General features: G+C 38.5%; 1 protein-coding gene across 10 annotated transcripts in view; it reads left to right on the plus strand.

Annotated features, from left to right (window-relative positions):
• The window catches only part of GREB1L (GREB1 like retinoic acid receptor coactivator), a 136,821-nt gene that overhangs the window by 59,185 nt on the left and 61,556 nt on the right, over positions 1-16,080 (plus strand). For 9 of the 10 annotated variants that reach the window (XM_057397575.1, XM_057397578.1, XM_057397580.1 and 6 more), the window contains exon 2: positions 2,879-2,982. The gene's annotated coding sequence lies outside the window, so the exon portion shown is untranslated. Of the gene's footprint in view, positions 1-2,878; positions 2,983-13,343; positions 13,470-16,080 lie in introns of those variants that run through there. The other variant, XM_057397577.1, reaches the window with a different exon arrangement.

The following is a 16,080-nucleotide window of genomic DNA, read 5'->3' on the forward strand; positions in this document are numbered from 1 at the left end:
TCATCAAGGGCACAGGCTTGCATAATGATTCTGAATTCCTGTAGAATTGAACTGAGCAACAGCTGGTCTGTAGGATGTGTAGATTTTAGCAAGGCAATGTTTGTGTTTTGGCGAAGGCCTTGTGTGACACGCTGCTGAAACTGTCCTAAAGTGCCTTCTTCCTCCATTCAAGTCTGTAGGGATCCTGAGACAGCTCTTGTGTGAAATTTCTCTTACTCTCTCTGGGCCTCTTGATTTTATCACAGATACATTCTACAAAAATCTTCCATGGGTATTAATAAAATAAAATAAAATAGGCCATCAACACCACTAACTACAGCTACAACAGAAAGAATACTCTTTTTGGCCTTCAATTGTCTCAGATTCCTTTTCTCTGCAGTTGTTCAGTTGTTTTTCCTTTCTTCCCCCCCCCCCACTTGAGAGAGGTTTATGGTGCTGTGTCCATCAGGATAACTGTGTCTTAGGGTTGAAGTTGTATTTCTCCCTGAGTTCCTAGAGGTGATGTTATCTTTTGTTCACTCAGCAGTATGGTCATTCCTGAGAGCATCTGTCACTTTAGGCATTGTAAGATGGATGAGTCTCAAGTGAACTGGTGGTTGAAGCAAATGGTGAAAATAAGAAAAGACAGGGGGGCTGGGGAGTCTTCAGAGGGGACAGACAACAAGGAAGCACTGTTAGAAGTCAAAAGTAAGCCAGGCGGCACTGGAAGAAAGAGCCAAGATGGATCACATGTTAGCAGATCCCACAGGTCTCAGAAATGAAGGTTGGTGGCTGATGAATGAAAAATGCTGCTGATTTGTTTCCTACTTCATTTGCAAATAAGGGAGGACCAGAAGGAGGTGATCTGAACATCAGATGAAGATATTGTTTGATTTTTATTTTTTTTTTTATCACATTGTGTTGTAAGGTCAGGACAAATTAATGCTGCCAGTCAGAAAAAGGGTTTGTGGTGTTCTGTCTTAAATATTGTGTGAGAATCTGTCATTGTAAAACCAAACCACTGTATCATCAGTTTAGCTTTTGGAAAAAAACAGTAAGCTTAAAATCCATAGCTATTTGTATTTCAGAAGGTACTTCATGTTTTTAAAAGAGGGAAGATTCACTACAGTATCTCTGATTTAGTTGGAGTAATTGAGTCAGACATTTTAACTGAAAGAAAGTGATGAAAAAAAACCCTACACAAAACCCACAAGAAAACTCCCCCCAAGCCACTGACGAGCAAATCCATCCCCCTCCCAAGGAGAGCAAAGGTCTGTGTTTGCAAAAGCAGCCAGCTAAGGACAAAAGGCACTTACAGCCCCAGTGTGTGTCAAGGTTTGGGAAGGGTCCAGGAGGATCTTGGCTTGAAAAATTATTTTGTCACACTATTGGCATTGGTCCATAAGGGGAAGCACTGGTTGAAAGGTGAAGAAATTAAGACGATTAGAAGCTTTAAAGCTTCACAAATGGTAGAGTATCTCTCTTCTCAATGGATGTAAATAATAGATGAAAGACTGAGAGTGACAACAAAGGATCGGGGCCTTTAAGAGAATGTGTGCAGCCTGAATAGAGGTCTGTGGCCTAGGGCCAAAGGTCTTAGCTTTGAGTGTAATTAGAAGAAAATACAAAAATGTCATTACTAGCAGGTGAAATGTTCAGCACGTGTCCGAAAAATAGCAATTTCAGAGCCAGGAGCTGTTGGAATTGGATTACTGACATTCTGCAATCACTGAAGGCTCTGCAGAGCCCTACAGTTTGGTCAGAAGCTGCATGCATTAACCTTGTTGGCCATCTGCGATAGAGTCACTGTTAGCATGATGGGGATGCACAGCCCAAGGTAGCATCGAGGCTCCTTGGCAATAGAGTTGTTCAATGTCTTTGCTCACAACAAGCCTCTCCAAAAGCTTTGCTGGGTGAGAGGTGAGGGTTATAGTTGCTCCCTTCTAAAAGGCTGATTTTTATTCTGAGGAGGAGCGGCAGGAAGCTTAAAAATATATTGTTTTCAATTTGAAAACCCGGGTTTTGAATTCTAGGTCTACAGCTGAAAGAGTCATGTGCACTGTGATTTTGACAGCAGGCCCAGGTCTTTGTGGTAACAGTAGTCCCAGCTTTAAGCCTAAAATCCCATTTGTGAGCAACACGGAAAATGCCTTTAAATCTTTTGGCAAAATATTGTCCATTTCTATTGGGAAGCCAAACCAGCTTATGTGCCTAAGAAAGTCTTGTTGAAGTCCGGTCACTGATAACTTAATTTAAAGCTTTTCCTGATTATAATTACTGTTCTGTATAGCCGTAGATGTTTTAGAAGTTGCTCTTCTGCCTGATGCTTGCTACACCATTGATGCCATTCTTTGGGGTATTTCAGGTGTATTCTCTTTTATAAACTGCAATTTTTATTAGAAGTGTTTTCTTTTAAATGCCTTTCTAGGATGTCAGATAGGAGAGCAACCTACTAATTCTGATTTCATTTTGAACACTGATCTCCATTTCAAGCATAGATAACTGCTCACCCATTCAGTTTGTTTCTTTTTAAACCAATAGGAAAATAATTGCTTCTACCTTAGCATCTTTTTTTTTTTATGTTTCTGTGACAGTTAATTTTCTCATATTGCTGTGCTAAGTTCCTAATATTTCATCTGCAAGCTTCAGTGCAAAACACATGCAGAGGATTCCGTGACAGACTTGTTCTTTACTTCGGGTAGAACGCAGAAAAGCAGCCATGCAGATTCAACCAAGTATTCCTACAAATAAAAGATGTTTTTTTTCAAGCCCTCCTTTCCCCACCCCAGTTCAATTTTCACCCTAAACCAGGTTTAGATAGTCAGGTTTTCTTGGGTTGCTATAAGCTATATGCTGTCACAAGTAATTCTGATCTTTTTTCTCCTTTCTTATTTTTCAGGTGTTCAGGAGTTTTAAACAACTTCTCAGCAAGGCTTCTCAGACTCTTAGCTGCATCCTTTAATCATGACTGCATTTCAAATAGGTTAAAAGGAATCCGAGAAGGTACTTTACTTGCCTTTCCTAATAGACAATATATTGCATGTTTTTGTTCAGCATCTGTGCTTTCATTTGCATTGCCTGCATTTTAGGAACGGTGTGGACTGTAAATAATTATTTTAGTTTTGCTTCAGGCATGTACAATGTTTAGGTTCTTAAAAAAAATCTTGAAATCCAGTTCGTATAATTAAACAGCCTTCACCAAAGAGGGCTGACTTGTGTTTCCATTTTTTTGTTGCATATCCACAGTGAGATCAACTTCATTATTTAATGACAGTTCTTTTGAAGCTGTAACAATTTTCATCTGCTGTTTTACTTAGAGCCGCTGCAAATACGTAAGCAGCTAGCTAAATAGCTGTTTTATGCACTTGGAGGATGGATGTTTGTTTGCTTGTTTGTCCTCTCAAAGGCTTTAAAACAAATGGCAAGAAGAATGCAGATCTTTGTAATGATTGGGATAGATTTGTGCTTCCAACTGAGATTCTCACACGTCTTTTTTTCCTGACTTCTTAAAGGTGGGGGGGGGGGGGGGGGGGGGGGGGGGGGGGGGGGGGGGGGAGGCTTGCCTCTGTATACAATATTGGGCTCGCATAGTTTCTTGTTGCATTTAAATAGCCAGCGTACCCAGAAGGCTGAGGATCTATTCCTGCTTTATGACCTGTTGTATCCCTGGGGCAAGGGCAGCACAGAGCAGAGCAAGGGGGTCATGGCCACAGCTCAGGTTGAGTGGCGCTTGCGGGTTCCCAAAACTAGCCTGCAGGAACATTTTGCTTGGCAACATCTGGAGCATGGTAGAGTCTGGAAGAGGGGGGAACCTCTAGGATTTTGCTTTGCCAGGTGCTAGGAGGAAGCAACATTAGCCTTTTTGATGGGGGGGAGGCAGATTCTGTAGCCCTGAAGTTAGGCTAAACAATTGCAGAGGTCAAAGGACAGCTGAGTTCGGTCAATGAGACACCCTGGGGTGTATTTTGTTACTTAGTAAAAGGAGCAGCATCCTAAAACCCTAAAGGATTCTCTTGAAAATCTGTGTTGTGAAAAGGTTTTATGAGTCTGATGGCAAAAAGTGCTGATTTAGCTAAGGAATGCTTGCTTTTGTCTAAATGAAAGGCTAATCCTTACCAAATGTTGGCAGCTATTATAGTGCAGTCAATGCGGGTCTGAAAGGACAGTTAGAGTAGAAGTGTACTTTGAGATCCCAAATGTTTATCATTTTAATGGTTCTGTAACCAAAAAGATTTCTGAACTTTCACCTTTGATCCTAAAATTTATACTGTGAGCAAAATACTTGAAAAAGTAAGAAGTAAAAAACCTTAACTTACAAATTAAAAGACTTTGTTCCTTAGGGAGCTGTGCCTGCCTGGTTATTCTCTATCCCCTGACAAATTCGCTTTAGGTATCAAGATACTGCCTGGTTTAAACTATAACTTCTTTTAATCTACTATTATTAATTGGTTGAAAAAAAATGTGGGGATTTCCTGGTCTCCAGCAATATTTGCTGTTCTTGTTTTAGCACTCACAAATAATGTTAAAGAATAGGTTTTGATTAATTAATTCCTATAATTTGTTTGGCATTCTCTTACTTTAAGGTGACAGCTTATTAACACTTAACATTTCTCATAGAAACAGATAAGAAATCAATGTCAGAGCCAAGACCTTGTAAATAACCCAAAAGGAAATGTAATAATGGCTGTCTTCACCAGAGAGGCGGTGGGGGAAGGACCAGGCATGTGGCAGAAAAGGTTCAGTGCTTTTTGTTTTCCTTTGGAAGGAGGGGGTTGCTGCAAGACACAACCCGGGGCCTCGAACTCTTTGGCCCTCCTGTCTTACGCAAACACTCATTGTTGTGTTAGGAAGAAAAAGATCTTCGGGAGCCAGAGGTGCTGGTGTTTTTATAGTGACTAACCTGGTGTTTCATCGAGATCTTTAAGAGAACACTGTACAAGCAGTAAAAAAGAATAAATTGCATAATTTTAAAGGGGAAAAAGGAGCAAAGAAGTTAAGCAATAATTTTTTTCTTTTTTTAATAAAAAATTATGCTTGCAAAATACAGCCCTCCAAAGAGCTTAATTTTTAAACTCTTCAGAATTACTCTATGCAGGTGCTTAACATTGATTTATGTCAAGGTTAAGGCACCTTTAAACAAATAAAGTTGGGAATGGATAAACCTACTAAAATACAAATCCCCTATTAAACAGAGAAGATGTTTGCATAGCATTCAGGTTGCTACAAAACTGACACATATCTTGAAACCCTCCTGATAACCCTTTCTAAACTCATCAGGAAATGATAGCATGTGTGTTTGAGGGGCACACAAGGGAGTGTCCAGATAGGATAGAGATGGAAGGTCAGGCCTTAACTTTGACTTTCTAGGCTTCAGCTTCATACTTTTGCAATAAGGCAATAACAAATGAAGAAAGGATTTAGGTGGTTTATTTATCAATGAGGTTGGACTGGCCTTTGCTGTAGAAACTCAGAGATGTCCCAGTCTGTTTTCAGCTTTATCCCTATAAACAATGAATATCACATTTTACATATATATCTATATGGAATTAAGGGCTATATGAAATATATAATAAAACTGCTTAGAGAAATACATATTTCAGCTGTAATGCTTAATTTTATTTGTAACCCTAGAATTGAATTACTCGGTGTGTAAAATGGAAGTGTATGAATTATTAAGACTTTTTTTCTCATCTACTGGAGGAAAATTCTTCTTTATTTATAAAGTGAATATTTATCAGGTTTGGGATTTGTTTTGTGGGTTGTTGTTTTTTTTTAAGTGGATTTTAGCCTACAGTGGGAATTTTATGCATAGTATTTATATTCTACTGTGGCAGCAGTCAAAATAAAGTACTATGAGCACTGGTTTCTTAAATGCCAGTATTTACTGGAATTTTTCTATGCACACTTTCAAGAATACATAGAACCTGGGAATTTTCTGTGTTACTGACTCACTAAAGCATAATAGCAGCTTTGGGAATCACGATTGCCTCTGCTAGCATGTTTACATTGTGGATAGACTAGTTCAGCCTGCAAACATCATTAAGACTTCTTGTTTTGGGGGAAAAACAAGTCAAGAAGCATATCTAATGTCTTCAAAAAATAATGTATTTTGTTATCACTTTTTTCTTCTTCCAACACATAAAGATCCCATATACAATTTGTCGTAGTGGGTCCTGAGTTGCATCACAGCACAAATACAAGCATTAGAAAGAGAAAATGGTTTTCTTTTGCTATTAGATGTTAATAGTATGTAATTTCGAATTTTTGCATTTCTTTTTAAGTAAAGATACAGGTTTTTCTTTGCTAGACCTAAATGGCATTATAAAAATATAAGACATCTTTTTATATTATAAAAATGCCATTTGTGGATATTTATCTAACAAATACATATTGGGATTCCTAAGTATGCAGAAAAGGCAGCTTGAATGTCAAAGCTCTTCTTTTAAGATACATGCCTGGATGTGGTGTTAAAGTTTTGTGCTGCTGATTGCCTGTTTGTTGCAAATTTCATCTTAACTAAAATCTGGAATGTTGCAGAAGGCCCAGTAGTGATGCACATCTTTGATCTCAAACAGGGGTTGCCTCTGGTAATTTCAGAGATTCTGGACAGAGCTTTGTTTATTTTACTGAAGAATTTGTGGTATTCTGGGGAGGGGAGAAAGTGGAGTCGGCTTTGACACATGATGAACACGTGTAAAAGGAAGAACTCCACAAAACACCCTGCGCTTTGAAGTTCATTTCCACTGAAATTAAATATGATAAATTTATCGCTTTTTTGGAAATAAAAGTTCTATGAGCAATTTAGACACTGCTTCCCAGCATCAGAGAAGATGCAAAAAAATGTCCAAACGATGTTAGACTTGACATTACTTGTGGACTTAAGCTGACTGTTCCCGTTTTGACTTATGCAGGGCTTTCTTGTCCATTCAGTGCATTGCTTTTTGCATAGAAATGGCCACGAAAGCAGCTGGCTTTGGTCAGGGGTTGGGTTTATTTGGTCTCTGCATCAAGAGCTAAAAGTGACTGCAGAAGAATAATGTTAGATATGCCTGTCTATGGGAGCTTCAGATAAGAACAAAATTGTTTGCTCTTTCTAATACATATTCTGAGTTCAGAGGAGCAGAAATGTGATCATTTTGACCTATTTAAAAATGGTGTTTTCAGAAGAGCTGTGCAGGAACGTGCTCCAAGTAAATCTGGTGGATATTTTGTCACAACCTTTTTGCAAAAGAAGAGGGGCTTGTTTCCACCTTAGATGGTTCCTTTTTAGGGCTGATGGTTTCCAAGCCTCGTGAAAACCAAGGAGACCTCTATTTCAGACTTGCTTTGTTTTCAGGCAGGGCTTTAGGGAGGAAAACAGTATTTTTTCGGAGAAGGTGAGAAACCAACCCCCCATTTAAACCTCTTCTATCCAAGTGTGTTAGGGAAGGTGAGTTTGATTGCTTAATCAATCTTTATCACTCCTTGATTTAATTTAACCTTTTAATTCGAAAATATGTGTTAGGGATTTATTTCATCATCTCTCTGGAGAAGGAAAGGAATAAAACTTGATGATACTTTCGGCTGGATTATGCACTTTACAGATGAAGCAGATGTTGGAAACACTGCATGTGAGGCTCTTGGGTGCAGGGTGTTATCCTTTGCAGTGTTGCAGACATACTCTATCTGCAGAGACTCTCTTTTTTTTTTTTGAGTTGGTAACCCTGAAATTACTTTTAGGTTGTGTATTTGAAGAACTGCCATGCTAGATCACCAAATCTGCCAGCTTCAATGGAGGGGAAAGGACTGCTTACAGCAGAAGCTTACAAAGTCCTACTCCAGTGCTTTATTTGTAGTCTATTATAGCTGTCACAAACCAGAACACACACCAGATGATACGAATGCTGCGGAAAAAGAAAATACTGGGTGGATGTTCCTGAAGAATCAGGTCATCTCTGTTTGGAAAGTTTTAAGAGCCAATGTAATCTGTATTACCATTATGCCTGTTACTCAGAAAGGTATATTTTTAGTGGTGTCAGTTAGTACGTGTTGTTAGAATTAAGAATTTTCAGAGCAAGTAACGTCTCTGTAAGAAAAATAGCAGCAATTAGTTTATATTGCTTGGCAATAAAAATTTCTTTTGTCTCCCTTATTTAGTAACACTTTTACATGAGAAAAAAATCTAAAAAATAAATAATAAAAAAAAAAAAAGAGCACAGGGAAAACCACTTTTACTGCAGATACAGATACCTGGCGTGATTTTTATTAAGGTTTTTCTGCTTAACAGTTGTACTGTGCAATCTGAAGTTGAAGTGTGTTAGAAGGGATTGCATTTTAGCTTCCATTTTCTGGATCTTAGTAGTGAATTTTTACACTGCTTTTCTCTCAAATAATGTCATCTTGATTAGCAGTCTTAAAAAATGTCAAGCAGTGTGTGTATAAGTTCCTGTATAAATGGTAGCTGGTGCATGCAATAAATAAAAAGCATAAACTATGATGTTTAAAACATTTATTTTTGCAGACTAATGGCTGAAAGATTTACAATAATTTACATACATCATTTACTAAGCCATAGTGCACAATAATACTCCATAGTCCTATTGAAGAAATAAACAACAGCAGGCAGGTGAATATGTGCCTACAGCATTGAGGTTTGAAGGCAGATAAGTGGTGTAGAAAGTATGTGCAGGAAAAAAATTAATGAGAATTACAAACATTACAAACAAGTTGAGCAAACTCTGTGGCTGGAAAACACATAAATATCATTAGCTTCATATGGTGGTCTTCTTTAGTCCAGTTGTGTTGAAGAGTTAATATCAAGCTTTACTGATAAGATATTCAAAGGATGCTTGGGATTGTAGGTGAAGTGCTCAGCATCTTCATAACCCAACCACATCTGCTTGATAGAGATCATCACCCCTTCTGTTTCATGAGCAGTGCAAATTGAGATATCATTATTAATGTTCATATTCTGTCATTGTATGGCTCTTTTGGAACACTGGTAACTTTCCCTTTCTCAGGACAGATGCAATCCCTCAGGGAAAAAAATATAATTCATGAAAGTAAGCAGTTAGTGATAATTATCAGCATTAAAATTGTTGACAAATATGGACTTATGTTTTGTATTTAGAAAGACGTGACAAGACTGTAATAGTTTTGAATAATTCAAACTAGTACTTACTTGATATAGTTGTTAGCTAACAACTTACAATAAGATCTATGTGTTACTAGCAAAATATATATTGTCAATAAATGACTGTACACTTATGCATATGAAAAGTACATAAAAGTAACAAGGTTTCAATAACTGTTAATTTGGGAACAGGTATCAATTTTGAATACATGATTTGGGGAACAAATTTGGGCTCAGAAACATTTCAGTAAGGAGCAAAATGCTACATGCAGTTATGGTCATTTAAATAGTTATTACACAAATTATTTATACACTACATTAGTTTTATCTGCTGTGTTACTACTGTTGGTAGCGGAAAGGATTCAGATGTGTACCTTGCCTAATTGTGCTACAACCCCAAGTTGCTAGGAGAATAAATCATAATTCATGTCTGCAGCTAATTGCAAAATCAAAATTACACAGCAAAAATATGCCTTGATCTGGGATGCCTTGAAGATGGGATTAAGCACCGTTACCAATTTGGTTGTGTTGCACCGGCATTAATAATGTGGTTAGTAGTCCTATTGATTTAGGGCAGAGAACATAAATGAGGAAAGCTGTGTATAAACATGCTCATTTCAAGGAAGCAGGCTGAGATTTTCAGAAGTGCTCCTTAGTGATTTATTTGTGCCCCTTCTGCAATGAGTGTGTAAGCATCCAAGTACGTATTCCTTTTAAATGTGTGAGTACATACTCCTTTTAAAATAATGAAGTCTTCAGTCTTAGCAGGACTGCAAAATTAAAAGCTAGCTTTGTAGGGTGATAACTTTTTTTTTCCACCTGAAGGTTTGTCTGTTGAAAGAAAAGAGAAAAAAAAGAGAAAATGTATCTCTCTTGTTGAAGTTGGGTGATAATGTTCCATTCCCTATGTACATTGTGAAAGATAGCAGTAGCATAAAAAGATATGCTCCATCTTCTACAAATTAATTTCAAAAACCCTGAAAAAAGGTCACAGTAACTCATCCGCTAATTTCATAGCATCATTTAAAAGGGCTCTAAAAGCCTTACAGTCAGAATACACTAAATTGACATGATTAACTCTGGAAAACTTCTATATTACGAAGACATTGCATTTCTGGCAACTGAATTTTCATTAACTCTTCTACTCTTCTATAGCCTTTATGGTCAAATTCATTGTCATCTGACTTCCTGTCACTGTTCACAACCCTGTACCATTGACCTTTCCATGAAACAACAGGGGATGCAATGGGAGAAGACTAAGAAGGATATACATATATTTAATATTATAAACACAAAATATGATTTATTTATAGTTTCTAATTAAGTTCCTTTTTCCACAGTAAGAAGGCAGAGGCGAAATACTTAGGTAAATGATATATTTGCAAAAGTGAGGAGGGTAGAGGAGGGTTGTGTAAACAGATGTGGGTGGATGAGAGTGTAAAAAAGTAACGGTGTATGGGTGCATGCAACTGGTGATAAAACACATAGTACCTATCTGTATGTGAGCATTTAAATGCATAAGACAGTCTTTGCCCATGAAAATGAGCTGTGCATTTACAGTAGTTGTCAAAAGACGTTCTTGATTCCAAGTACCCCACCAAATGGTGTTGGCTAGTTTTGCTTCATTAATGTTCCAGTGTCTTTATAGTATTTTTTCATGTAGTTTCACATAATCAGGAAGTCATATATTGCTTTAAATGCTTCTATCATTGCATCATTTATTCACAGAAACTAATTTTTGCATAGCGTGTAGTCACTGTATGAGTTCATATGAATTAAGTAGCGAGTTCAGATGGCTTCTTTCATCTGCTTGTTTACTGATGAAACATCATCAGATGAAGTTTGCCACATGCTTAATCCTTGAATCTTCTCAGCCCTCGCCAGAGGATTGTGTTGAGCGTTTCCAATGCACTGATAGCACAAATTTTCCTCTCTGTGTGCCATGAGAGTTCAGCCAACCTGAAATGCAACATTTCTTCTCTGAATGGGAGGCGTAACCTGGAGAAGAGTAAATTCAGTGCAAGGTCTGTACAGTTCTTGTCACAAAGCTTCATGTGCAGAAATCTTGTGAAACGATTTCCAGCCCCGGTTTGGGGAGAAGGAAAACTGACTGTTGTTGGGTTTATGTAATTTGATTCTATCTACACAGATTTAACTTTAAAATACTGTTTTAAACCTTCAGCCTTACAAAAGATTGCTTCTGAAGCTTGAGACATTTTTATCAGAACATTTGAAAGATGAAGGAAAATGTGGGATGTTAGGCAATAAACTTAAGTGCTGAACCTATAACTTAAAACTTCTGAACTACCACTTTGTAAAACTTGACTTGAGCTTAACTTGCAGTAACACTGCACCTCACAATATATTCTATCTTTGATTGCAGCTGTAAACTCCTTTTTATGTGTGCAGTTCAGTAAATAATACTGTTAAAAAAAAAACCCTAATGAGACATTCCAAATTTTAAGTAAAAGAGATGAGATTACATTTCAGTTTCCGTTCTTGGCAGTTTTCCTTTTCACCTTCAGTGTTAAATCACTGCTGATTTATACTCTGAAGCTGGAAACTCCCAAATCACTGACTTTTAATTTAAAACTGCAATTCAGACTCATTTTTTGCAGTATTTGGGGGTGATTTAAAGTTCACAGTTTCATGCATGTAAGTTCAACTTACTAACACCACCCTGAATTCAGGTGTGAATTTTATCTTTAGTATGTTTATTGTTTTGTGAATTGTGTCTGAAGACAGTGGACACAGTCCTGGGGTGGAAAGGATGGAGCAGTAAGGGCACAGCAGCCTCCATGTTAAGCACCACTTGTGATTTGCTTTCTGTTTCACACTGTGGGGAAACAGCTGCCCTATTGCACCATCCTGTGTGTGCAGCTCTGCTGTGTATCCATTTGTCTTTCTCTGTCCATGGAATTGTCCAGATCACAGGTAATCTGATGCAGTACTCCAAGTACAAATACTATTAATTGAGCCATAAAAGGAAAACCTTGTCAGGAAAAAAAGTCATCCTTGATTTTCCCCGTTCCTCTGACACAGTGGTGGCAATATCAGACAGAAAGACTGGGTTTTAGCAATATTGGATGCTATCTATACTTTCTTCAAAATGAAATGAGAAATAAAAATGAAAAAAAAACTCCACTGTAAACAGAGCCAATACAGACTAACCATTTTTTCCTGAAAGACTTTGTGAATGAATTATTTATCTACTACTTGCTACAGAACATTGTAAACTCTTTTACAGTTGAATTTGAATATTCTTAACCAAGACAAAAGCAGGGCGAGTATCTCGGGATCTTGAAAGGACTGGGGGGGGGGGAAGGAATCTTACAAAGGTTATGAGGTGAGGATCTGTTAATGAGACTACCCTGCCTTGCACTCTCGTATTGACTCACATGTAAGTCTTTCCCTACTGAATGCTACAGTTAATGCTGGATATATATTTTTGACTTCGAAGTCTACACTTTTAATTAGTATACATATTTGTTATTGTCATTATCAATTGTCATCCTTTCTGCTGTATGCATGTTCATAATGCATCCTAATGATGCTCTAATGGGAAAAAATAATACTCTCAGAACATCAATAAGAATGACGTAAATAATAGAAAATGCTAGCTGTGCCTGAAACAACCAGTTCCCAAACAATTCTGCAGCATAAATAGATGCCTGGTCTCTCTTTGCCTAAGATAACCCTTTGATACAGAAGCTGTGCTGAGCCTGGCAGGAACTTGCTTTTTGTTCCTTGTGAAGGAACTTGCTTTCTTTTCCTTTGAAGAGGAACTTTCCTGTGGGGTTAGGCCAGATCAGAAGCCAGATTATGTGTTTTGGAGAACACAATTACATCATTAGGTTAAACACAAAGTAAAGACTTGATAGAGCCGACTTAATGGAGGGTGTTTGCATCAGATTCATCATTCGCTATCAGGTAATTGTGAAATTGCTTTAAGCCATAACAACAACACTCACCCCCTCCCTCATCCTCCTGTTCAGTTCCTCTCCTTTAAAGTCTCCAGGGTCATGACCTACCTGGAGGCCAAATATGCGGTATCTGGTGTACTGAATGATCTGATTATGTTTTTACTAGCAAAGGCTTCAACTTAATGTGCAGTTCTAGCTCCTGAGAGCTATTGAGTAACAATCCACTTTTCAGAGGTTACTTTTTTTTTGGTATGTGAAGTACCGTAGTACCGTTTTTCTAAACCATTTTACTGTTACCACTTACCATCTTTCTAGTGGGTAATGTTTACTGTATTTACACACTGCTGGACTTGGGCTCTTCTTGAACATCCAGTGTCATGTTTCTGCACGGATCTTTTGAAACCTGGATGACCGCCTGGGACAAGATTATTTGCTTGAGTTAACACGACTTCCTTGTAAGTTCAGCTTCTGGGGTTGAAAGAGTGATCACAATTTCTCTGGGTCCTTCACTGCACCGTTAAGTGATGCAGTGCTAAAATCAACCATCTTTGAAATTTGGCTTTTATTACTTCCATTTCTGTCTGCTTTGATGGAAGCTCCCAGTAATTGTAGGTTTTATTCGCTTAATGAATGCCCATATTTATTTTTGATTAAAACATATAGCAGTAATACTACCTCACTGGTGGTCAGGTTAGCGGAATTTCATTATTGCCTTTTTCACATGCCTTTGTAAGCACCCAGACTGAGATACGAGGGCTCCTCAACTCTGTTGTAAGGCAGCTCTCAAGCTCCAGCAAATCTCCCAGTGAATCCTCTAGTTCAGTGCTGGGCCACTGCAAAGAAGACTTGAAGTAGGTTTAGGATGTCTGCTTTAAAGAAGCATAGTGGCAGTGGAGGTGTGTTGGGTAGCAGTACATGATGCCTTAGTATCTGCAGAGAAGTACCCTGAGAGTGACAGAGCTTGGAGGTGCATGTGATCTGAATATTAGGAAATTCTCCTCATTTCATGTTTTGCTGCAGGTTTCATTTTGAAATTACTAAATTTTAATTACTTGTCTGTACTAAGGTTTAAAGGAATGAAATAAAAATCTTCGGACTGAATAGAGTGGCAAAGATGGTAAGGTAAAGAGGGAAGGCCTGGAGAGTAGCCGTTGTCAAACTGAATCTCCTTCCTTGGCAAGAAGATGTGTGTGTACAGAGAACATACAACAGCAAATCTTACTATATGGATGTACTCCACGTAATGCACATATTAACATCCTGCAGAGCACGTTATGCACATAGTAACATCCTGCATAGTCCAATCCAAAGCAGAGTTCAAAAGGTTGTTAAGAGGAGTAGGCAAATTGTGAGTTTCACTGCTACTCAGTGGTGCGGGTAAAAGGAAAGATGAGGGCTGGAATAAAGTATTACAGATGTACAAACTGCTCATCTCTGTGAATTTAACCAGCTCTGTGCTGAATTAGCTCCAATTAGTGTGTGTGTAGATGTGGAAATAATTCCAAATCAAACCTCCTGCCTCTTAGAAACCTTTCAGTGCATGCAGGTATGCTCTGGCGAAGTTTGGTGCAGCATGGACAAATAGAGAAGACAGTGGGTGTGAGGGTGAGAACTGGTGTATCAGTGTTGACAGGAGACTGGGGAGGAGCTCCTCAGTCAAGTCCAGCTCCATTTTCGCTCAGACACTGTGTCAGGTAGTCTCGGTTGCACTTGGGACTGTCTATCCAACATCCCCCTGAGCTCACAGATGCTGTCACATGTGCAGAGGTTTAGGGAAACCTTGTCTTAATTTCACTCTACAAAGTAACTGGGTTTTATTTGTTTATTTTTACCATGTGGCCTCATAGAGGAATGTAGGGTAGACATTATTTGAATAACTTCTTTTAACAATGAGCATTGATGTAGTTACATTAAATCACTGGTTTTGGGCCCATTTAAATGCAGATAATGTCAGGAACATGGATTAACAACAGAAATGGGGGGGGGGGTCCTCTTTTTTTTTTTTTTTTTTTTTTTTTTCCTGCCGTTCTAATTTCACCAACTTACTTTTCCTTCAAACCCTTTGCTGCCTCCTCAACCCCGCTCCACACACATGAACATGTTTAAACCTCATTATGCTGCTGCTGCCTCCTGTGTTGCTGCTGTGGTGCGGTCGCTGGGATCTGCCTCACATTTAAATTGGGAGGAGGACAACTAAGCCCTTCCTAATTGCACCAGAACCAAAAACAGAAACACTAAAGCATCAATACTTTGAATTGGTATTTTTGGGCAGGATGGATCAGGATGGAACAATACAAACAGGCCAACTCCTGTCCCCTGTCAAGGGAGAGCCTCCTGCTCCCCCTGCCCGTGCTCTGCCCTTCTTAGCTCCCTTTAACTCCAAATGAGGCTCAGCTGCCCTAATGGCCTCGGGCCGTGTTAGGAAATCGGTGTTGGCTCCAGGGCTCCCACCTTCCCTTGGCACAGCCCAGCAGGGCCCCAGCTCTGTGGTACCTCTGCCTGACCTGTCTTGCACAAGCCTATCCCCAGCAAACCTTCCTCCTACTCTGCTTCTATGCCAGTTTCTAAGCTTTCTTGGCATTTCAAATTGCAATCTTGTTTTCTTTTGCAAGCTAGAAATGTCTTCTGTTAATATTAACCAACTTTCTCAGGTACATCTGTGCCAATCGCCATCCACAGGCAAGTCTCTTTGTATGGTTGCCAGAGAGGCAAATGAAAAAGCCTGGCTCACCAGCAGGCTATGTGTGCATACTATGTATTTTATTAATAGTTTCCTATGAAAGTAGTTGGCATAGATTGTACACAACACATGGGTTGTGGAAGTTGTGGAGGATGGACAGACTTCAGGCAAATGATGTGCCATGGGAATTAAAAATTTCCTGATTCTTAAAGATTGATTAGTTTTTATTATGGTATTTTAAGTAAAGTCTTTTCATTTGAATACTCCTAAAATCCTACCTCAAGCACATTGTTATCTATGCTGGCATAAAGTAGAATTAAAAATAAAAACATTTCACAGCATTTGCTGTGTATGGTTTGATTGCCATTTATTTATATATTTTTTTT

The sequence above is a fragment of the Pezoporus wallicus genome, unplaced genomic scaffold, assembly GCF_028554395.1.
Source record: "Pezoporus wallicus isolate ANWC-B61680 ecotype Strahan unplaced genomic scaffold, APGP_CSIRO_Pwel_v1 contig_227, whole genome shotgun sequence".
Taxonomy (NCBI): Eukaryota; Metazoa; Chordata; class Aves; order Psittaciformes; family Psittacidae; genus Pezoporus; species Pezoporus wallicus.